This window comes from Corvus moneduloides, chromosome 7 (assembly GCF_009650955.1).
Source record: "Corvus moneduloides isolate bCorMon1 chromosome 7, bCorMon1.pri, whole genome shotgun sequence".
Lineage (NCBI taxonomy): Eukaryota > Metazoa > Chordata > Aves > Passeriformes > Corvidae > Corvus > Corvus moneduloides.
Window position 1 is genome coordinate 31,768,435 of NC_045482.1, and position 25,631 is coordinate 31,794,065.

Here is a 25,631-nt window from a genome sequence, read left to right on the forward strand (position 1 = left end):
TGAACATTTTAGTCCCCTCTGTCTGCCTGGATGCCCAAAAAGGACCAAACAAACTCACTCACAGTGAATGCTGCTTGTTAAACTGACTGGTTGTGCAACCAAGAATGTTCTGGTAGCAAACATGCAGGTGAACTCCTTCAGTTGGCTCTAATACTGAAAAACACCACATTGTCTGCTGCCATTGTCTGTTTCTTCTGTCTAAAGTATGAAAAGTAACCAAGGAACTCACAGACATATGATCCTATTTTTTTCTAGTTCTTTCCTAGAAAAGATATGAAAATAATTATGAGGGAAAATACTCTTCCAATTGCCCAAAGCACCAAATTAATGGTCAGCATATTATATGACATTAGTAATAAGGTAAGAAAAGATTATCATCTTTAATTACAAAAAAAATTTGAATCAATTATTTTACTTAGCTACTGGTTAGCAATTGCAGAGTAGTTTCTCTGCTAAGAAAAGATAATAAAACCAATTATAAAAATCAAGCACCCCCAGAAGTACTACTTTGCAACAGGTAAATACAAATATTTTTCTTTATAAAATTATTTTTATAAGCTCTTCTTCAACCATTACATTGTGTGTAGTCCTACCCATTTTAAAGTAGGTGCCGTATTATTCAATTTTTGAATTGTCCTTATAGTAGCTGACTCTTAGATACAGTTAATGCTTTAGACATTGAGTGCTGCATATAAGAAAGAAGCTTTTCTGACATAAACCAGTGTACTACCATTGACATCAAGAGAACTAATTCAAAAACTGCAGCTGAAGGACCTCTTTCCATCTTCAGATGCATCTTTTCAAGTTTTTGAATTAAACTTCTATTAGCATTTCATTGTCTAGCACCTAAAAGTAACCATTCAAAAAAAGGTCCTAAAAATTTCTAACCATTCAAAAGAAGGTCCATTATGCTTTCTTCATGAATTTTAAATCTTGTGTTGAAGTCAGTGTCCTATAGATGTAGACACAATAGTAAAGCTGTATCAAAGAAACACCAAGAGAAAGAAATACCAAGAAATAGTAGATTTTATTATATAAGTAACTTCGTTATAGCTGGAGATAAAAGTAAAGACAAACTAGGGAATGCAAACATCATTGCCCTTCAAATGTTTCTGTCTGCTTTAATTCGACAAAAGTTCGATTTTCAGCTGCTTTGCTTGCCATGAAGCCACATGGTAAAATGCAGTAGGATAAAATGCTATTGAATCACAGCTGCTTGCTTGACTCAGAAGATAGTTACTGATCAGCTGAAGAAGAATCTGAGAAGAAAACATTTCATCAGTGCCTTCTGAAATGCTCTCTGCTCTCCATCCATATGCCCTGACAGCCTTCTCTCACTGCTGTTCGGACATGTGACCTTCAAACCAACAGTCACAAAGCTCTCAATGCATCAAAAAAATCCTCCCTCCTCCCCCCAGTGTAGCATAGAGTTGGCAATATTCATTGAACAGCCAGTATTTATAACTCCCTGTCATTAGCAGTAATAACCAGACATTGTCTCTGGAAGAAGAGACATTGATGAGATCTTAGCATTATACACTCAGATACTCAACTGTGAAAAATGTCCTTTCTTCAGTGAAGTGGTTTTTTGTTCTGGACCATTCTTGCAAGGGCAGTGCATCACTTCTGCTAAGAGCCACTGCACTTGCAACACAAAGGAAGTCGCAGTGACACAATGTCCCTTCAGCCAGGCTCACACTCCTCTAAACCATCCTCTGTGGGGCACAGGGGAGAACATTTATGCTGAAAAATACTCAATGCAGAAAACTGTTCAGCAAATGATTTCTTTTGCCAGATTCTTCCAAATTTAGGAACAGAGTTGGTCTTGTCCTCTGAGCTTGTCCTCTGAACCTGAATATTCTTCATCTATTTTCAGTGTTATAGTGGATACTAAAAAACCTCAGAAAAACTAACTATAAGAAATAGGACTGGTGGCTATTACATTCCTTTCCCACTTTATGAGCAGGATTCTATCACATTCACATTTCCTGAATAAAATCCTGCCCTCATGGAATAAACACAGACACAGTGCAGCAACAGAGTCCCAAGGATGACTGAAAACTCTAAAGATTTGGAATTCAGATATTAATGAAAAATTACCTAAAATTATGAGTGAATAAATAACCTAAATAGAAATGGATTAAGTTCTGAATGGATGAAGCTTCTATTACAATGAAATCAATGGCAACAATTTTAATGCCTGCAGAATTAGTAAACATAAGGTGATGTAAATTCTTTACTTCTTACAAGCTGGGACATATCTGCTACTCAGTGGAATTGTGTCCAAGGTTGCTGCTGAGTTTGTCCCAGGGTTTTGTCACTATGAGAAAGTATATGTCCAGTGAAACAAAACTAATCCAGAGTTTTAGCCAAGTCATTAGAAACACCACTTTTCTTGAAAGAAGTATATAGCATGATATTATAAATATATTTTTTAAAAGAAATCAACAGGGGGAGTGGAAAAAATCGAAACCAAACCAAACCCCAAGTATTAATGCAAATAACTGTACAATAAATCAGGAAAAAAGCAGTATAGCAGTCAAAACAAGGCCAATCCAGAAAGGTGACTTCAATATTGTATTTGAATCAAATAATTTAATTAGTTAAATTGTTGGATTAATACAAAGTTAATAAATCCTTTTAAATCCTAAGAAAGCTTCTGTCAGTTGAATTATAAGCCACAACTAAAGGCTTACAACTGAATGTAATAAAATCTTTAATTTAGAGCCAAGTAAATATTTTAATACCAAACTCCCAGAAAATCCTGAATTGATGATGAACCAGGACCATCACTTTTTTCCCAGTAGATCTCACGTGTTATGTTCACCTCTTCTTCCAGCAATTAAGAAACTGCCATGCAGCCTTAAAGAAAACTTCTGATGAACTAATGTCATGAAATTTCTCTACACACAATGTACAGTTAGTTAAAGTGTGACTATTTTAGATTCTTCAGGACTCAAACAATACAGCAGACACTGAGGAGCATATTCCCTAAGCTAAGTTTTAAAGGTGTTTCAATCAGTAGAATATTTTTCCCCCTAACAGTTTTAAAGGTTTTGCTCTTGCTTATATGGCCTTACACACAACCATTAAAAGAAAAAAAAAGGATTACAATAAAATATCAAATTAGATATAAAACACCCGTACAGACTCTCCTCACTGGCAAATACACAGATGCCCCAGGAAAAATCATCCAGGACTATTAGGGTGCACTGTTGCTTTTTTATTTTTGCCATTAGAAACCCTGCAGCTACGAAGATCTGCCAAAGGCTATTACATATTATTCTTTGGTATTGCAATTTTCTCTCAGTTTAGTCTTGGGATTCTGGTACATTAATGTTTTAAGTGCTCTGCTGAACAGCAGAATGCAGATTTTTGTCTTTCCCTTCTCTCTCACAGTCATAGAACATAGAACACAGTTGCAGTCTCAGCTCTAGTCATATTCTATACAAATCAGGCACAATGCCTCCCTCCAGAGCACACCAGCTCAGATTTGCAATGCCTCCTTCTCCTAGCACCAAATTGGAAAAGCTGAAAGCTTAAAATTTGTAATTATGAACCACAGACACATCAAAGGATTTAGGAGGCTAAAAACATATTTTTACTATATGAGGTTTTTATATCCTGAGACACCTCTGAAATGAAATCCAAAGAATAACACCTTCACCAGCCAGCTCAGGGCACGCCAGATCATGGGCTGGAAGAACCTTTCATTTGAGCAGAAAGCACAAAGCTGAACCAATGAATCTCAACACATTCCACATCAGCGTCTCAGACAATCCTTTTCACCTTCTTTTAACAACTCTATCCCATACTGGGATATTTTAACACTGAAAGACAAACCAAACAAAAAACCCCACAACACTATTTTGGAAGCATCTGGTACAACCTGGCCTTGGTGAAGAAGCTTTTTGATAACACATTTGTCACCAATTTACAGAACACTCACCCCAAAAATTTATAGAAATTGCTAATGGAATGGAACTAACAACCCCAGCTACTCAGCATTCATCTATCAGTACCATTAAAAATAAATTTTAGCTCCTTATGACTAGATGTCACCATTCATCTTGCAAACAGCTAAATTTAGTGCGAACTAGGCTGTAAGTCAAACAGGCCACCTTTGAAACTTTTAGTCTGAGAACAGAACAGGTATTTCAGAGCATTACAAAACAGAAGCCATTTTAGAACAGAAATTAAACTGTATGAAAGGACTGTGCTATCAGGTACAGGGTATTTCACATACCTGTAATTGTAGTGTGATAAAACTGTACAATAGTGCTGTAATCAAACATTCCAGCAAAAAGAAACCTTGGATGCTTTTTCTACTCCAGCACTACACTGATGTCTTTTTTATTAAATTACATAAAAGCTTTTTACCAACCATTTCTATACCAACATGCAGGCACTTAGCTAACCAGAATTTAGGGAAATTAAAAAAGAGAACAGGGCATTTTTCAGAGCCACAGTCTTTTCTCCTTTCAATACTTTTTGTGAATTGTTTTCCTCTTTTTCTTCTTTCAGCTCAACAGCATTTTGTTATATCACTTGTCTGAAATGTGGAAACTTAGAGGCTCTTGGGCTCACCTTCAGTATCACTCTATTTAAAAACTCTCAAAGATCCTTTCTTCTCCGTGCTTACTGAATTGTCACTTTGGGTGATCAAATAATTGGGATTAGGATCCCTGTCTAAATTTTATACTTACATAGTTTTAAGCTATGCAGCATTAGGTTGCATAGAATACATTGTAGATTTTTGGCATTCAGTTTGGGAGTCAAATACCGCACTCGTGGTCAAGTGCTTTGCCTATTACAGTCTGTGCAACACTCAGAATCAATGAATGCTTCATCATTCTATCCAAAATGAAACCACTGCAGCACAAAGCACTGAAAATCCCTGCTCCAGAACATACCAGAGGGTGGTACTTTTGTTATCTGGAAAGCAAAAGCCAGTTTCAAATCCAGCAGAAGGAAAGGTTCTTCGGCCAGCTCGAAGCGCACACCCTGGAGTCCATGTCCCTACAGCCTCTGTGCCAACACAGTCACATCAGAGTATGAAAAAGAGAAGGGGGGAAAAAAAATCCAAAACAACCAAAAAAACTGACTGTATACAAAACTGTAGAGGATAAAATGTTCATTGCATATTACACAACGAGTTCCACCTCTGAACTACACAACACTTGATGCAGCTTTGAACCAAATTGATTTTGCAGTTCCCAAGGAAGGAATGCAAAGGCTGATGAGGTTGAAGGACCATAGAAACTGTCAATAAAACAAAAGAGGAGTCATCTGAATGTTAATCAAAAGCTCCTGCTATTTCCTCCTGACAAATGGCTGGAGGAAGAGCTGAGAAACCTTGGAAGAATTTCAGAAGTTTAACGTTAATGACAACGAATGGAAATTATTTGCATCATCTTGGACAGAGGATACTCAAATATTCAGGACTGTCTGATCTTTTCTTGAATTATGCAACATAATAATTATTTATCCAAAGTATATCAGAGGAGTTATATATCTAACACTGCCAAAATAAAATAATGAAGTAGATACAGTAGCAGATAAAAAGACATAAAATTTAATATAATTAAAAAGATGAGACTGACCTTCACAACCATAGAGAAGTGACCTTCCTATATTTGTTAATTCAGATCTTCTAGGACCACAACCTTTAGCAAACCATACTTATGCAGACTTAACCACTGTCAACATTTCATTTTTAAAAGTCAAACTCCAAGGACTAATGATGGATGAACCAAGGTGACAATCCATCACCACCAATATTACAGCACTTGGTCTTTTGTAATAATGATTATTTTAGTAATTAAATGACTAAAACCAACATTAAGATCAAGAGCCGAGTCAAGATTTCCTGGATCGCATTTTTAACCAGAATCTCACTTTATAACCTAGATATATAATTTCTGATTTTTTTTCAAATACTTGATTCAGCTGTTTATGAGTTTTACGTCTTTGCTCATCACTGCAATATTCAATATCAATCTAAATCAGTTTGATACAGAGAAAACCCTAGTAGGCTTTCAGAATTCCCTTGTCTTTGTTTACCTGGGAGTTAGACACTCTGCAGTTCCCACAGGGCAGACTGGGTTTAGCTGGGATTTTATAAGAAACAAGGAAAAGATGTGTAATAAAACCAAGTGCCAGAGCATGTAAGTGTTATGCACAGGGGAGGTGGTTGCCTACAGATGATCAAATCAAGACTTTCCTCCACTTTCTATCCTTATCTCAACCCCATTTCTCAGCCATCTCTTCTGCCTTACTGTATACACAGAAGAGTGGAAGTTGCCCAAACTCACTCACAGAACTCCATTGTAAGAGTGATTCCTTCTCACACAATCCAAAGCCTATGCTTTGGTGATTGATCAGTCTCTGTGATGCCACCACTAAAGTTTATGTGTACCAATAAGAAATGTGCTTTTCCCAGATGTCTCAGTAGCAGCGGAGTCAGGAATGCAGTGTCAGTTTTCTTATCCTCCAAAGAGCAGCAAGGGGGGCAACCAGAGAAACACCACAAAAATCAGACGAGCCTTTAGCATAGAAATCCTCATTTCATTGACCTCACTCGCATCTCTTCCCCCAAGGTATCTGGAGGAACAGTTCAACAGCACAAACAACAAAACGAAGGATGTAGAGACAATGATGAGGTTTTGGTGTCTCTGAAAGTTTCAGAACTAGTCCATCACCGAAGGAAACGTAAGCCAAAAGAAGCAGGCACAGGACAATAAGTAAAGAGTCAATTTCAGTTCCCAACTGCTGCTACCCACAATTAATAGAGTGGTTCTTTCTTTTTCTTTTTCTTTTAAATGGTGACCACTTCCAAAGCTTTGAGTTGGTGTCAGACAGCTGACACAGCCTACAGCTGTTGATGGAACTGAGCCTGGGGCTGCTCTTCAGGCAGAACCACAAATTTGAGGCTAAGTTTGTTCTGTGAAGACCAACTTTACATCCTACCCTACAACAGTTCTGTCCAGATGACAGATTACATTACAACACTCAGGGTGCATTTCAGCACTCTCCCTTCTGTTTTCCAGTAAAGTGCAATAGCCCACAAAGCCAGGAACACAATGCTGTCAGCAGAGACAAGCACAAAGAGATGTGCACTAGGAAGAACATTTTAAAGAATTTGTTCACTAGAGTGAATTCTGAATTGATTGCAATTTCTTAGTAGGAAGAAAAAAAAACAAGGACAACCAGATATATTATGTTTTCAGTGTAGTAAAGGATCTGACTGTGAAAATCAAACTGCATAAGGGAAAGGGATGTGTTGAAAAAGACATGTTAAAACCAGCCCTTTCACAGATGTTTCACACGTTTGTTTCACTTTCTATACCTATGACACAAAATAGTCTATGAAAAGCAAAATAATATAATTAGAAACAGAAAAACTATGAAAAAAATTAGTATTATATACTCAATTCAGGAAAACAAAACCTGATAAAATAATGTCTCAAGTACAGTAAGAAACATCATATATATTGCCTTTCTTTTCTGAAAGAGAAGTGTTTCCTTGGTTATACTAAAATGAAGACATAATATGGATAGAATAAAGATTTTCCTCAGAACATATAATGAACCTTTTGATCCTACTGTCACAAGACATCTTGAGGCAACCAGTAATTGGACTCAGCAAAGCTTTGACAGCATATTTATGGTGAAAGCATAACTTTGAGTAACATGTCAGAAGTCCTCCTGATTTTAATAGTAATGTTCTAATAACCTCAGGATCACAATGAAACAGTATTTCCCAGAAACAGAGGAATTTGCCTATTTTGGATTTCTGGTAGATCAGATCACTACATGCCTAGCTTTGTGCTCTCTATAATTTTATTTTTTTTTAAGTTGGCATGTACTTTGCACACACCTTTGAGATATTTGTCTTATGGAAAGGCCAAAGCACCAAAGAACATGCAATCCATCTCTGGAAGAGCTTATCCTTCTGTCCCATCTGTGAAGGGAGGCAGGACACCCACTTCACTGTCAGCATCCTCCACCCCGCTGGGGATAAACACATCAAGTCTGATATGGGGCACAAGGGCAGAGCCCACCTCCTATCCTTCTCAAAATTTTCATTATTTGTATTGGGGCACCCATGACATGATTTTTAAGTGACCCTATTAACCCATATAGACAATATATTGCATCCTACACACATATATTATAAAACCATGTATAACCACTTTTTAGATAAAATGCTTTTTTAAAAATTACTATTATAGCATTAACTGCAAGACAATAATCGTGCTTTGAGTGTTTAGAACTAAGGTTTCACTGAAGGTCTTGATTTGGACTAAACCCCACAACATTCAAGTCCTAGGTATCCTGACAGAAGTTACAAAAGCTTTTGTAGGGCTCTGACTTAGAAATGGCTTCTTACACCTTATTAGATAATCACCAGACTTTCAGAGGAAATGCTGTCTCAAAAGTCCTTCAACAATCTGTCCACACACAGCTGAAGTACTAATTTAAAACCTGCAAAGCAGCACTATCAGGCATGCGTTACACCTTCCATCACAAAGGGCCTGTTCTCAACAAGGGAAGCTGCACAGCTACAGAAAACTGAGGAGCACATTCAGAAAACCAAGCTGTGCAACCTGTCACATTTCTAACTATGCTCAGACTGATGTAATTCATAAATTTAGAATTATTTACTGGTATTTTTCCTTGCACACCCTGCTGTTCTTCCTCCTAAGCCCAACTGCCTAAGCAATCGTGTCTTTCTCACTAGTGCTCCTGAGATCAATCCCTTTTGCTCTTCATCGAAATTTAGGCTGCAAGGCTTTTATGAAAGGTCTGTTTCTGCAGGTGTACCATAAAGGTGATGCCCATTACAGGTCCTGTAAAAATAAGTGTGTTAGTTAATAACTGAATTTTCTTACACTTGATACTTCTTTTTGTTACTTATTTTCCCTAAATTTATCCTGCAGGAAGAAAAGAAAGAGATTGTCCGTTTTTGCAAATACCTGATTATTCAGGTGCCTACTGCTTTGGATTCAACCATGTCACTGGTGTTAATAGAATTATGTGTGCATTCAGACCATCCATTTATTAGTTTAATAAGGAGGAGCTCCTTCTTTGTTCTCATATCATTAGGAAACATTACATCTACTTCCTCCTGCTTTGTGTGATTGGGAGAAGTAAGATAATCAATAAAAATAATTTTTTATAATCTTAATTACCATCATTTTTTCTCCACCTATGCACAAGGTCCTACAACACCAACACACAAATGGGATGTCTGATCTGAGCAGAGAGGTTCCAAAATCTCTACAGTGCAGGGCCACATGCAGCAAACATGAGTTCCTGAATTAAAAATTTACCGCAACACTGATATTTCACTTTAGCCACTTAATCACTTTGTTTCCTTCTGACAGAAAATACTATTACCTCTCCAGCAAAATAATATTTACAGATTCCCATTGCAAAGAGTAAAGCTAAAAAACAAATAACCTCTGGGAGAATCACCTACTGCGAAACTCATCACTGATGCTGTATCTGAACAAGATACTCACCTAAGGGTTTTCCCACTTATCCCTGACACACTAAATATGATGGAGTGGGGCTGTCAGTGCAGTGGTTTTTTTAGGCAAGTCTGGAACACATCTTACTGTGCTTTGAGGAACAGAATCCAGCTCCTCATAGAGTCACGCAAGCATTAAGAGCTGACCTTCCTCATCTCTGTGACCTGTGTGCTCTAACACAGTTCTTACCCTATAGCCCTGGAAAAACAAGGATCTCCACCTGCCGCATTTTGGGCACACATGAAAGAAATGGGACAGACTTCCCATAGAGAAAACCTAACAAAAGGCAAAGCTACGGAAGCAGATTTATGCTCAGCCTCTATGGGGAATTATAAGGTAGAACTGGGTTGTGAGCTGTTACACCTGCCTGCAGAGGCACATGGCAGCACAAAGGAGCACATGGCAGCACACAGAGGCTCGTCTCCACCGGGCCCTGGGGGGAGGAGGTGTCACACGGCAGAGCCCTACGGAGAGGAGCCTGCCAGGAGCTGACAGAGGAGTGAACAGCAGCGAGCACCCCACAAAAGGACATTGAGAAAGTGTTGCTGAGTGGCAGCACGGGATAGGTCACATAGTGAAGATTGCCATACAAGGAAATACTGTGCCTTAGAAAAGAGTACAAAACCAGCTCATTCCTTCGAATAAACGATTCAGATTCCCTGCCGGTCCGGGTCCATCATTCAGTCACTGACAAGCCTCCAGGAGCTGTGACACAAGTTTACAGGAAGAAAAGAAATGGGACTCTATGTTTTGGCAGAAACACAGCATCTTAGTCATTTCCAAAAACGTAAGAAGTCATTATCCACGAAAATATGCTTTTCTTCTCAGTTCGTAAGGTGAAGTCACAGTTTCTATGTACACAACCTAAATTACTAACTCCTGTGCTGTTGGAGAAAAGCAATCCCTGCCCACAGTATTTCAAGTGCATGGTGGAAAACAGGACCTTTCCTTGAATTTTTCACTTCTTCGTACAGCTTTGTAATTTAAAAATGAGACTGACTTGTTTAGGGTCAGTGTTAGACAACGTGGAAACTGTAGAAGAAGAATATTTCAGTCTAAGTTTATTGCTACAAAAAATAATTAACCCTTGAAAGTCATGGAATATGTTGCTATGAAACCAAGGTGAGAGAGGCATGACAAACATATCCCCTCACATCTACTAACACAGTTGTAAAATAAAAGAAACCCTAGTTTCAAATATTTTATCCTCAGGTTTCAAATTTGCACTCTTTTCAAATAGTTTCTGTCTGGATACACAGTTATCTAAAACTGCTCTGAATTTGTGATCCCTCCCCGACTACAGAGAAAGTGGGTTGCCTCCTATTACCTCCCTGTGGGCAAGTGGCATTTTCTGCAGAGCAATTCCCTTGAAATTACTTCACAGAGACTTTTAAAGATTTACTATATTTCCAGGCAATAGTGCTTGCCCTGGCAGCTGCAGCAGGGAGCAGGGCACAGGCAGTGAGCATTCTGACCTGGCTTTACAAATTCCTTGGTTTGTTTAAGCAGCTCTGCCTCACTGGGTGCTGATTGGCACATGAACATTTAGTTTTTCAGGAAAACACCCTTTCTTGAGTAACACACAGGGTTTCCAGAGTCCTTTCACTTTTATTGATTTCTCCAGCTTCAGCACATTTCTTTATGTTTTACCTAAAATTCATCATTCACTGATAAGGCAGCACGTTAGGGCAGGGGAAAATATGGAGCTTCAATAATAAAGCTACTGAACTTCATTTATTACAGCAACTCCAATTCCCTCAACATTTCTGCCATTGGTTAGAGCACGAACACTTCTTTTTACACTAAGTGCTAAATACTGGCATTTAGACACTGACAGACAGGTGTACATGAAAAAAAAAGGTGATTGAAAAGATTTTGTCAGCAAAATGGAACTGCAGGTCTATAGATAGTGCTGTAAGATATTATTATTCAAAAATGCCATTAATTTGTTTTTTGTATTGACTTGATTTTTTTTTGCTTTTCGCTTTTTGGGGAACTGCTTATTTAAAAATGTCATACAAAGAAGAAATTACTATGTATTGAGGCTAGGGCAAGAGGTGGCTCCCTTCCAGTAACATGCATTTAATCTTTATAGAGCTTCATTCAACAGAAACAGGAGTGGGTGAGTACATTCTTTATAAAAGCATCATTATAATCAGCACTTTTCAAGAAATTCAAGTTAAAAATGCCCATCAATTACCATGCACTTTAAAAAAATAACTTTCTACTAAAATGTTAGTTTAAAGTAACCTTATTAAATAAAAATCAGTTTCATGCAGTGTTGGGCACATGTTTAAAAAAAACCCCACACAGTGTTCAGTACCTAAAACCCAAAACCTAACACACAACTGCCATTAGATTATTGAGTATCCCTCTTCTTTGCATTGAATCATGAAAAAAACAGCAGAGACAAAAATCTGTTTTGTTGAACCTACTGTAATTGAGAATATTTGGGCTTTATCAGAGAAGTTATGCAGCACCAATCTTTAATCCCAGTCCATGAAAATCATCCACCCTGACTGATTTACTGCAAGGCTTCAGAATCAACTCCTTGGCACCTCTGAGCTACCAGGAGATGAAATGGGCAAAGGCCATTAAACAAAAGCTCTCCTCTTCATTCAAATCAATTAAATAGCCATCACAACAAGTTTAGCACTCAACTGTAAATGTTAGTCTAGACATACCACAAACATTTCTGGATTACTCTTGGTAATCAATTAAGCCCAATTAAAACAGATGAGCAATGTAGGCAAATCCTGGAGGATTTAATATACATACTATGCAAATTGAATCAGCAGATTTTTTTATTTTTAATTAAACTTTATTCTTTATTGCTACCCAGGAGTTTTGGGTGAAATCATTTTATTGTTTTGCAGAAACATTTTGCAAGCCTGGAATGTGCTTCTCTCAGGGTTTGGTACTGCAAGGCAGTCATCACCATAATATGCAAGATGTATAGAGATAAATCACCGTAACAACACTCATGATGGATTTCCCAGGCTAATCAATATTCCTGGTGAGGAGGAACGTCCTGCAACAATAAAAGCACAGGAAAGGGAGCAAAGAAAGCTGAATTCACTTAGCAGAAACACTCCCTTCCCATGATGCTATGAAAAATCAGAGAAGACAGACCAGAAAAGATGTCAAGAAATCATTTATTCTCCTCTCTCAAATTTCTTCTCCCCTGATCTCCTCCTCCTGCAACTTCCCCTGCTCTGCTAAGAACCAGCTGTATCTAAACCACTCCTGGAAGATGCTCATCTCATCATCTTATTTCTCTCCCTTTAACAATACTTTGTTCCATATCACAGAACAATCCTGGACCAGAAAAACTGGAGTCCTGCATGGTGAAATGAAACTTCCCCAGGAGTGCACCTGATGCATTTCAGCAGCAGCAACCCTTCCTTCAAAGGGACCAGACAGCAGCTGGGCTGAAATAAAACATCCCTGTTAGCACACAGGGTGGGAGCTGGCCTTCAGCACCAGCTGATTCCTTTTGAAAATCCTCTTCTGCGGGCTCACACTACTCATTGACACAGACACAGCCTGAAGCAACAATCTCTCACCGTCACCACCCTGGAAAGAGGGAGTTTAGAATTCTCTTCAGCTACTGCTTTCATTTCTTTAGTGCTATGCCTTAATCTCCTCATGTCAAACCAGAGATAGTGGTTGTGTTTTCAATGATAAAGCACAATGATAAAGAAAATGTTACGGAGATGATGCAGATCTTCACAGAGAGAAGAAGAGACTCCTGCTCAGAGAAGCAGCTCTTTTTGCACTGATGCAAAGGGAGGAGCTGCAGCCTACTATTAGGTAATGGCTTCCTAATCCATATAAACTATCTCACAGAAGAACTTTTTTTATGAAAATATGCCTTGTAACACCCAGGTTCTCCTTAAAGACCAGGAATTATAGTAGCATATGGCCCTCAGTGAAGAACCAAACAGATTTATATCACACTCCAATCTTCATTTAAGAGAAATTTTTAGTTTACACATACAGATAAAAAAGCTGGCTCCAAGCTCAGGTATGACAGCTGATTTTATGGAAGAAAAAAGTTATTTTTGTTTAGGTTATAGATCCAATATACCCATAACCACAGATAGCAATCTTGGTTTCTGACACCAAAAAAAAATTAATTAAGCTTTATCAAACATAGTTTTTGTAGGCAGACAGAGGTCTAGATGAAATTAATTCATATATAACATGTATACTCATACATCATGTGTATATTCATAAACCAGCCTCAATGCAGCTTGTTCCTATTTTAAATAAAAGCATTTTAATCCATTCTCCAGTTGTGTTGAATCACAATAAAAGCAAGAAAATCACAGACCAAATATATATGTATTTATTTATACATCCTGTTAGTACAATTGATATATCATAATCAAATACCAAGCCAGAAATCTATAGTTAGGGCTGACAGCTCATCTGTTTCAGCACAACACACGCCACTGAAATGGTCTTTTTCCATTTCACAGCTGCTTTAAAGTAAGATAGAATGTCATCCTCTCAGTTTCTTCCCTTTGTCATTTCACATCACAGCTCTAATTTTATTTAAACATCCTCCTCTGCTGCGATTACATCTCTCAATTTGTTGCAATACAAATTAGAAAGACACGTGCCAGCTCTCACCACTATCAGCAGTTTTCTCCCATCGCCTTGATTAATTGCCCATTTTAACAGATGAAACAACAGAACTTACAGTTTTGAGAGTGTCTTTTGTTTGCATTATGGGAGGAAATCGAAGTCCCCACAGACTTGCTCTTTTGCCATTATCATAATTACATGTTTTCAGACTAAACTATCATATCAGCACATTCACAGTGCTGCGGTGAAGGGTGTCAGGATTTTCAGCATCAGCTTTGCAGTCAAGTTAGAGCCTGACTTCAGCCAGCAAGAGAAAATGTGAAACTCAACACACAAACATAAGAAGAAATTTCCCTAAATGTAGAAAGTACATGTACTGGATAATATTAAATTGGAGAAAAAATTTCACAAAAAGAAACAGAATCCATAAACGGAGTCGAATGTGTCAGGTAAAGACACAACATCCAATACTAAAACTGAATATTACACTCTAACCGTAACCATAACCCTCTTTCTGGCAGATACTCTGGGTGATGCGTTTGCCAGCATCACCGTCCCTCAGGCCAAGAGCAAAAAAAACACAACTTCTGGGGACTTGTGGCAAAGCTGAGCTGCAAATTTTACATTGTGTGTGAACAAGAATAAATATGAAAAGTATCATTTCATCCTTACTGATCTTGCTCAGTTCTGAGATCTACGAAGCAGAGTTTGAATGAAATTTGTATTCCTCCACCCCCAAATAACCCCTGTGGTTCACACAGGGAGATTTCACCCTTACAGTGGATTTGCCAGATGCCTGGGCAGCGCTAAGTGTCGCACATCAGGGAGAAGCAACACAGATTAATATTAATAAGCTACTTTTGAGGAAAAGAAATAATTAGGTCTCTTTGGTAAAACTGATTCATCTTCTTTCCCTTTGTGCTGATCTTCTACACTTACATGTCTCTTTAAAGAGTAAATTGCCAACTGCTTTTAGTTCCCAGATGAACCTGTTGCATCTGCATCACCTTCAATGTGAGTGATTTCTACCAACAGCTCATCCTTGTTTTCCTCAAAGCCATTCAGACTTCCCTCAAGTGTTGTTTCCTGTTTGCAATCAGATTGAAGCACAGAATCCAGGGGCAACTTATCTGGTTCCTGATGCCTGTTGTTTTCGGCTCGCAACAAGAAGATTAAGGCAAGGCACAAGGAACACAGCTCTCTTGTCTATCTCAACTTCAGTCAGGTAAAACTCGATCTGAGCTTAACCTTGAAATTGATAAATCAAGGGAACAGATATTCAGCTGTCAGCTAAAGGTAAGCAGGGAAAGAAAGAGACTGCCAGGAGGTAGAGTAGATATCTAAGAGCTACATGTGAGAAGACTTAAACTATCGATATGTCGCAGTTTAATTTCAACTACTCACAATACCCGTATTTACAAGATTTCATGACAATATGTCAGTCAACGTCAAAGCATTCACAGAGTGAGAGGGAACAGGAGAGAAATTCAGGAAAAAAAAAATTCAACACTAAAGAATCTCTACTTTCAACAACATCTCACATTTTCTTCAAAGTGTTATAATTAATTGGAGTGTAGACTCTTCAAAGCATAAATGCATAACTCCCATTAGCACTAATGGAAGTCAGACACACTCATCAAAGGGAGAATATACTTCTACCTTTACAAAGGTAATCAGTGTGCCACAAAGCTGTATTTTTCTGAAGTTATCACTTGCATGCTATGCAAGCTGAATACAAAGGTTTGCATTAATTTAAATTCAGATTAAGCACTTAAAAAATATTTCTCCTTCACTGGAAAAACAGAATGCAGGAAACCAGTTTGCTATTATGTTAAAAAAATACATCACAAAATGTAGTAAAAATAATCACCCTTATAATTAAAGGTTGTCATGGTAAAATGCTTAAAAATTCCATTATTGAAAGAACGTTTCACTGCTGTTCTGGTAAAGATATAATCAGGTGATTCCTCTCTATGGTCCTTTCTTTAGCACCCTCCCAAAGAATCACCATGATTTTGTCCACCAGCAAACTGTTCTGGTATATCTAGGTTATCTGTCTGGGGACAGATTTTTTAGCAGGGACTGTTGCAACAGGACAAGAGGTAATGTTTTGAAACTAAAAGATGGTCAATTTAGATGAGAAGTAAGGAAGAAGTTTTTTACAATGGGGGTGGCAAAGCACCAGAACAGGCTGTCCTGAGAGGCAGTGGCTGAGCCATCCCTGCAAACATTCAAGGTCAGGGTGGATGGGGCTTGGAACAACCTGATCTTGTTCAAGATGTCCCTGCTGATTGAAGGGGGGTTGCTCTAAATGACTTTTAAAGGTCTCTACCAGCCCAAACTATTCTATGATTCTGTGGACATGCAATTAATCATGTCTCAATGAAGATGGTGAACTGATGGCATTTTAAAAAAACCAAACAACTTATTTACTTTTTTTCATTTATTCAGTAAATTCTCCGACAAAGCATTAAGCTTTATCCTTTCTTGAGAAGTGAGGAAGAGAAAGGTCAACATCAGCTCTGAGGGAAGGCACTGAGGGAGATCTTACAGATGCCTATCTCTCTTTTCTGATACTATTTGCTCATTAAGATTAACCTTCAAAAAGATCAGAGCCCAGTTCTTATTCCAGCACAAGCATCAACACTGTTAAAAAAAAAAAAAAGAACAAAACAAAACATAACAAAAACCTTCCTTGAAAAGGCATGTAACAAACCATCTTTTCCTGCCACATCAAACAGATTTCCCTGTGCTTAGCACTGAGCACTCGGTAGTACTGTCAAAGTCAGTTGCTGTTAGCAGCTTCTCCATATCAGTTTCCTTATTTGCTAGAAAACAAAATGCTCTTCCTGACCCCAGAGCTCTTCACACTTGTCTAAACATCAAGTCACAAGCAAGGAACTCCCTAAATTCCCTCATATCTAAGAAAGAACAAACGCTATTTGGAAAAATCTTATGTTTAAATTAGTATATGTAAGAGCATCATGGTCAGTTGTAGGTGCTGAAAATTAAGTCCACCTGAAAAATCAAGATTTATACAAGTATTTCTTTTATCTATTCCACAAATAAAACATTATAAACTGTTACTCAGCAGAGGCACCACATTTACTAGAAATAACAAAAACTCCCAAGAATTTCTGAATATTTAATTAAAATCAATATCCATATATTTTGGTTTGATTTAAGCTCAAATATTCTTTTTTTAATCTCTGTAATAATGAAATATATTTTTAAAGTATGACACTGTAGCGAAGTTCAGACCTAAAGGAATGAGTAGCTACAGATATATCAATGTACTCAGTTCAAGTTACTGAATAAAGTTGCTTGAGAAGTTTCGCTCTGAAGGTTTCTATGGCTATTAAACAAAACCAGGAAGCAGAGTAAAGCAGATACTAAGTCAATCTTCACCCTTACTAGGAACTAAAATAATCTTCATCCAACACATTACCACTGTAGGGAATTTGGAAATTTTGTGGTTTTCACCAAAGGGACTGGACTGCCTTCAGCATGGTGTTCAGGAATTCTCACAAACCAGCCCGGAGCCAGGCTGTCCGTAACGCTGCTTCCTCACTCTCAGCTCTGCAAAGTCCTACTCTCAGATAAAAACAAACCATACTGCAAATGTCATTTTAATTTCCTGAGAGCCTGGCCTTACCCAATGCAGAAAACCACCAAGCAAACAGAAAAAATGAATGCGATGTTTTGACTACGGAGACTTGTTCAGTTCCATAAGGAGGAAGAAAATGAAAACTACTACTACTACTACTATTAACTCAAAGTATATTTTAATCCAGAGGGAGGCAATCAGTGGCTGTGTATTGCAATACTCAGAACAGACACATCCTATACTCAAAAACTGTTTGGTTAAAGTTAATAAATTAAGTTTATTTTGAAGATGGTAGTGAGACAGAAAGCATTTAGTCCTGAAAGACATATTGTCTTTCTCTACTTCCATATACAACATATCAAACAATGATAATGGCAATGGCAGTACCTGAAGTAAAAAATTTTTTATCTTCACTATCAGCTCTTTCTCAATACTCTTTGCCCTGCTTTAGCTAAGTAGGTAAAAATATAATTTAGCATTATAACTTCTACTGGAATAATACAGCAGAACTGTGGCTATTATTCCATTATAGTAACATGCGTGAGCTAATCAAGGTCTTCAGAGAGAAGTTTAGAGGCCAAATAACAATTTATCACAGAAAGATCTCAGAAAATAGCTGGGAAAGAGAGCAGAGTATTTAAGCAGAGAGGAACATTTATGTAACATTTTATATGACCATTTTAAATTGCTAAAAAAAGAAAGGCCTAACTTGCTGGAACAGTGAGTCCTTGCCTCTAGGAGGACAAGGTACAACACTGGGTATGAAAATGGAAAAAAAGATAAAAATTCCTAACTTACATAAATTTCATTACATGTGCAGTTACCCAGAAAGCAAAGAATTAGCATCTACCTTTGAAGCATCTCATAACAGGAGCCCATTTCCATATCTCTGTACATCTGGAATCCGTCAAGAATCAGTGGAAATGCTGCAGATTATAATATTAACTCTGCAATAGATTTCCATGAATGGAACATGACATCATAGTTTGGGAAATTTATAACGTGGTTTGGAGTTGTAATTGATAATATGGCTTAGAGCCTCCTTCTCTAAATTGCCAATAGAGAGGAATAAATATTGGATAGTGCAAGCATTTTTATTCCAAACTAGAATAAACAGAAAGCCTTATACTATTTTTTTAGTTAAAATATTCCTCAGAATTTCAAATAGAATATACTGAAATACTTGTTTTTAAATGTTAAACTGTTCACTGCAGTAACAGAATACATCATTTTTGCATTAATAAACTAGTGTGGCCAAGTAATATAAAACACATTAAAATAATAATGTCAAAATGAAATTATGCTGCTAAAGATAAGATTTCAATATCCAAAATTAAAAATCACATTGTCCAAAATGTGAGGAAGCTGAAGCAAACTATCTAAACCTTTTTCACAAAGTTTATACAGAAAACATTCCTTCACGCAAAACTTGCATGTGAAAACTAAAAAGAAAAAGCATCAGAAAACGTTTCTAAGAAAAATATCTTCAGCCAAACATACCTGTCACTCTGAATCTCACTGCTTAGTGACCTCTACAGATGATCTGTCTCAGCTGAGATCCCAATAACAAATACACAATTATCTGAATCATCAGTACAGAATTAACAGATCCAATTTGGCAGATAAGACTCCAGGCCCGAGAAGAAATGAAGCTGCCTTTTTGTCCTAGAGACAGCTGCTCTAGGATGGGGTCAAAAACTAACTTTTGAAATTAGCCAAAAAATAACTCTTGAAATTAGTCAAACTAATTCTCATGTAATGCCTGTCCTGCAATAAAACACATTATCTTACCTGCTTCATGTATTGCTATTGCTCACAGTGACAAACCAAAAGTCCAGAGCTTTCACAGCCACATTTTTAAAGTACTTCTAATTTTTACTTTCAAAGTGCAACTCACAGATTTGTAGGAAACTTTAGGCTTCCAAGTAGCTTTGGCTGAACTTAAAAATCAATATTCTACATGCAGAAGAAATTTAGTCAGTCCTACGCCTAAAGGAGGCTGCAAGTGCAGAAAGCACATTCTGCATTTCCCTTCAAGGCACTTGTAAAATAAGATGGTCTGCATTCATCAAGGAAGTCTCAACTATGGATACCCTTCTCAAAACTAAAGACGTGCTTTATCCCTGAGGAGAAAAATATCATGGAAATCATAGGCAAAAACTGGGTTAAAGTTGAATGGCTCTTAGCATGGGAGGCTGATATCTAAATTCTATCAAAAATCTGATTGATTCTCCCAGTTCCCTCTTGGAGTAAATGTATTTTTACAAAGTTCCCAGAGTTTAATTTATCTCACTAAAGAGGCTCTGAGTTTGTACCGCAGTATTAATGGGTCAAAGCCAATCTATATTTACGGATTTGGAAAAACAATACATGGCTGCTCTAATGATTTCTAGCTACAAGTTTCTCACACAAATTGCCTATAAACTTTGTCAGATTGGAGAAACAAGCAAATATCAAGTTGCCTCTGGTTCCTCTCAACTCTACTGTGCCACACAGACAGTATGGGGGACACATTTGATTTGTACAGTAGTAAATTAAAAACATAATTAAATCAAATTATCAAAAATGTAATAATTTAAAGTTTATAGCACTGTTGTTGTCACTGCACTTCACACATCCCTAAATAAAGGCACAGCTACAACTGTAAAGCAAAACATTTGGCAAGAGAAAGTGGCCAGCAGGTCACACCACCAGGTTCTCCTTGGGCAGTGTTTCAGCAGGAATGGCTTCAGTGCAGTTTTGGGGCTCGACATGTGAGAACACCACCTCAGGGTGCCTTTAGCACCAGCCTTGTGTCCTGCTCACCACTAGGGCCAGCCCTTGTCACTCAAAGGTCACTGATTTCTGATTAAGTGGAAATTCTTGCCACTTGTGTATGTCCTCCCACAAACTATCGGGAGTTAAGGAATGAAAAGATGTCCTTAATGGAAAACACACCTGTCCTGTGGCACCGATGATGATCTAACTCAGGCCTTGTGCTCTCCATTGGGCTGTCCCTTCATTTCCCTCTCCTGGTCCTGCTTCTGCTTTCTCTGTACCCAGTTGTTTCCATTTTTTCTCATTATGTTTTTGTTTTTAGTTGTTTTATGCTTTCACTGTAGATTTCTTCCTCCAGCGCTTTTCTCCCTACAGTCCTGGTGCACCTAAAATGAACAGATCCAAACTGCAACAAGATGAAATTTGGATAAAAACCATGCAACTCTGGTGCCATCTCCTCCTGATCAGCACAAACACTTAATGGAAGAATTTAACAGAACTGATGCACTGAATAGACCTCGCAAGAATCCCAAGTACATGAGCTCAGTATATGTAGACAGATATATCCACTTCTCAAATATATTAAAACCTAAAACCTAAACCTACTAAAGTCCTTTTGCATCACACTGAAAGAGATAACAGCCAAAATTGTTCAAATGCCAACCACATTTTCATATGAAGAATAACCCTGTCCTGGGCAAAACACACCAGGAAAATGGATGATTGAGTGGAAAATATGAGTCAGTCTCTTTGAAATCTGCCACTTGCAGGAAAAGAAAAAATCAGAGAATACACAATTAATTAAAGAGAGAAGCCAAAAAAGGGTTAAAAGTGAAATAAACTTATTATGAAATATGAAGTATGTCTCTAAATACATATATGTTTAAAAATGCAACTTGTAAGGATCCATTATGCAAAAATTTGAGCTAGACAGAGTGGTATAGAAAGCATTGGTTTTACTGCCTCTTAATCCAAGAAAAAAATGAGTGGACAACAAAATGTAAGGATTAGAAATGTAAAACTTTGGCTTTTAAAGATACCGACTTTAGGCACTGCACAGCTTACTTATCTGCCACAAAACACAACAGAGTGTTTGTTAAAGTGTCTAGAAAGAAAACTGAAGAAAATTCAAGGATTTGGTTTAGGCAAATGGAAACAAGGCAGAATCAGCCAATTGTGGTGATGCTGCTGCTGCACACAGCTACGACTCCAGGTTTATTCCCCTCCTGCACAACACTCCTTTGAAGAAAATCCAATTGCTGATGAACAAATTACAGCAGACTTAAATGAGCCTGTAAGAAGGACCATGAAACCAACTGCAGCTATAAACAGCAGCTTCCAAAGGAAAAGTTAACAGGCCAGTACAAATCCATCCCATGGGGAAAGGACTGCAGCTCCATCTGGGCAATGGGAACCCTTTGCGCTGAGGAGCAGTGACGATAAATGAGGAAAAGAGAACAAGGAGGCACAGGGTGAAAATAACACTCTTCACGCTTACGTGAGCCGGCTGATGCAGGAACAGATACATCCCTGAAGTCTCTATGTGTAACAGAAAACAATGTGGAGGTCTGGAGGGAACTCACAAATCTGCTGTGGAGCACCCACCGTCTGCTACCATTCCAAAACGTTTTATCCACTGCTCAGCTTTGCTCATGCAACAAAAATATTTGCCTTAGGGGGTTGCATCCTAGGAGTAATGATGTAGCACATTCATTTTAGACTTGTTGATCACATTAAGGAGTGCTGGCTTAGTCAGAACTGCATTACTGAGAAAAGGCCTCCCTGGTCCACCACCATCGCTATGGTAACTCTGGGAATATTTAAACTTACGCCTGCACTACACTCAGGAGACTTTTGCTTCAACAAACAGGGAGAACTAAGATTTATTTAGTCTCTGGTCCACTTTCCCAGGGGTTCACACACGCAAGTGCTGTACTTAACCTTTCAACATTAGGTTACTATCCAGAAATAACGATTAGAAAATGTAAATCATTCTGCTAACCTCTTTCAAAAGACACCTTATGCAACAGATACACTCTCCCTGTGTAAATGTTTTCTAAGTATATTGATGTTTTTGTTAAATTCTTAATGCTTTGGGCTGTGCAATAAGTAAAAAATCAATAGGGACATAAATTTCAAGAAGGATTGCAATAATTAGCTGTGGTTTTGGCTATTGGTGGCAAAAGGTAGTTTGACCTCTGACTAGGTGGAATACTCAATTTCATTTTTTCCTGACTTATATCCCAATCTCTGGATTTTGTCCCATACCCAAAGATTTCAACTAGCATGGAATCAGGCTACACCTCAATAAATACAACTAGGAGTAAGTTGTAACAAGAAGTACGTATTCTTAAGGAAAATAGATTTCAATTACTCTGTGGAAGAAATATAACACGCCTAGTAAAAAACAAAAACAAAATGTCAGAAAAAACATGCCCAGGAAAAAAATTTTTGTGATCAATAATGGTGATGCTTGAGAAAAGACAACAGCCTCAGGACACTGCAGAGGTCACGACTAACACAATGTTGTCCTGGTGTACAAAGAATAATGTTGGAGGAAAGGAGAAGTCATTTGCAGAATACAATGGTGACACAAGTTAATGGCCCTGAATACACAGCACTGTTTAATGCTTGTTCACGATCATTAACAGTGGCACCAGTATCGATGCAGCAACAGGGATTAACATCGTTGATCTGAGCAGAAATCACCCAAGATCTACTTCTAAGCAAGCAAGAAATGTGGCACCTTGGAGACATAAATAACACAAGAGCAGAAAGAAGCACAGTCTGTGGTCAGGCAGGGGAGATCAGGTACTCCTACAGCCACTCTAGGTAACGTTGTTTAAAGACTAGACCAGAGCCAAGAGGAAAAATTACTGAGGGAAAACCCCTATTGCGGTACAACTGGTGGAAGAAAGAATTTTAATGAGGACAAAACACCAAACGAACCACCAAAAACTAAAACTAAAGAGAAAATAAAAATTCTTCCTAAACCAAGACTGTCCATTGCTTGAGAAGCCGCAGCTCCTGGATGGAAGGACACCACAATGCACGTTATACGTGGTACAGCAGTGGTACCTCCACAACCTTTCCCTGAATGACCAATTACCCATCCACAGCTGGCTCACAGAGAATCTTCAACATCAGCACAAATACAGCCCCAAACTCCTCCAGTCAGTTCCCTAGTGAGAGAACTGAATCATTCAATCTGTTTCACAACACCATGGTTTAAATTCTTTTAAGAAGTTATTTTAATAAATCAGTGGAATGGTATCAATCAAGCCTTTTATTCCCCTTTTCAGCAGTTTCTGAGAGAAGCATCAGCCAACCTGGAGACGCTCTATGTATCTTTTCAAATTCTCTGGGCCTTTCCCAAAACTTTGTCTTCAGACTTGGCAAAACCTGGGTTTGTATTTCACACCACTTGCTGGAGCTTTAGGAAAGTAGAGTTTTAGCTGAAAGCCTTCAAAGATTGGAGTGCTACCTTAGGATTTTTTGACTTGCTCTTCCACAGGCTGCTTTTCCATGCACAGAGAACCACAGTCCAACCCCCCTCTGCTGCCTTTCAGAAACAAACTCTTCACAGAGAACCACAGGCAACAAAATAACTCCCTGGCCTGGCTTCCAGCTCCAGGCTCTGCACAGAGAGATTGCAATAAAAAATGAAAGCTCTGTGCAGAGCTGGCACGAATAACCCTGAACACACCCCTCTTCACTTCTGCCCAAGTCCCTGACAGAGCATTAATGCATCTCATCACAGCAAATACGTGAGCACCAAACACGGCCCCTGCTACACCAAAAATGCACTTGCACACAGTGGGTGTATTCGAGCCTGGCCCCTTCAGAATCTGATCTCTTTTAAGGGACTGGAAACAAAATAATATAGGACTTCACTCTTAATACCCATCATTAATTGCAAGAGTAATACCAACATCTACAGATAAGTAATACTAATAGAGGGATTTCTTTGTTCCTTAAACCCAACAAGTTTCTGGAGCAGAGCCTCTTCTTTTATTGCTCAGCAATGGATTGATTTCTTGCACTTGACCCATATCCATTGATGAACATCACAACACGCTCAGCTCTGTGAAAACAAGTCCGTGTTTATCTCATGCACAGGAAAAGATTCCTTTAAGATGTGCCAAATGTTTTAAACCATATTTTCCTGCATGAAGTTTGCATATGTGCTACTGTGGAATCTGTGTGCTGTGCTTCCCAAACCACTTCCATTTTTATCATAAACAATTTTAAAGCAATTTCAACCATCTTCATGCCAGGTTTCCCAGGCCCACTTTTTATTTTATTTTTCAGGATCGACAAGAGGCAACAGAGACCCAAGGGAAGCACCAGCTTCAGCAAAGGCCACTGTCCACACATTTCACTCCCCAGGGGACAAAGGCAGGGTACAGCATGAGAAACGTGCCAGGGACAACAGCAAATGAAACCATGGGCAGACACCCTTTCAGTTGCTCTTTAAGGAAAGCAAACATGTTATGAGAAGCTGAAGTAATACTTCTTCAGCCAGGTAGTATCTTTCCATGCTAACTGTAATACACAGTCTACAAAATATGACAGTGAAAATGCCTCAATATTACAACTTTTCCTTTTTTTTTTTTTAAGAGAGACCATACTAAACAAAATAAATGTTTGCAAAATAAATGTGAAGAGAGCAGAGGGATTTCCTCCCTAAACCAGTCCCATGGTTTCCCTGATGTTCAAAAGGGGTGTCATCACCTATACTCTTTTCTCCTCACTGCCTGAAAATAAAGATGCCCACATCAGAAACAGCAATTACTCAGCAAATGAAAGCTTCTGCTGAGGCTAATACAGGAAATTTGGAAACAACATTAAAAAAACCCAAAAATAAAACAAGTAAATAAGTTAATACAAGGTCTTGAGTTAAAAAAAAAAAAAACCAGAGTGAAAATATTTCTGACTTAGATGGGAGTGGTTTATTATCATCTCCAAAGAAACACACTGAAACTGTAAAAGATGAAGAAACAAAAAAATGTTGGAAAATCTTTGCCTTGCAAACATATGTACATGAAAAATTATTTCCTTTGAAAATTACGTCTGAACAGGGTGTGCCTGATGAGATTGCTGGCACAACCTTGGATTTTATGGCGGACAAAGTGATA

The 25,631-nt window shown here is 38.1% G+C and overlaps 1 protein-coding gene across 3 annotated transcripts in view; it reads right to left on the minus strand.

Annotated features, from left to right (window-relative positions):
• Positions 1 to 25,631, minus strand: part of DPP10 (dipeptidyl peptidase like 10) — a 451,044-nt gene that overhangs the window by 162,735 nt on the left and 262,678 nt on the right. The gene's annotated exons all lie outside the window — the stretch shown is intronic.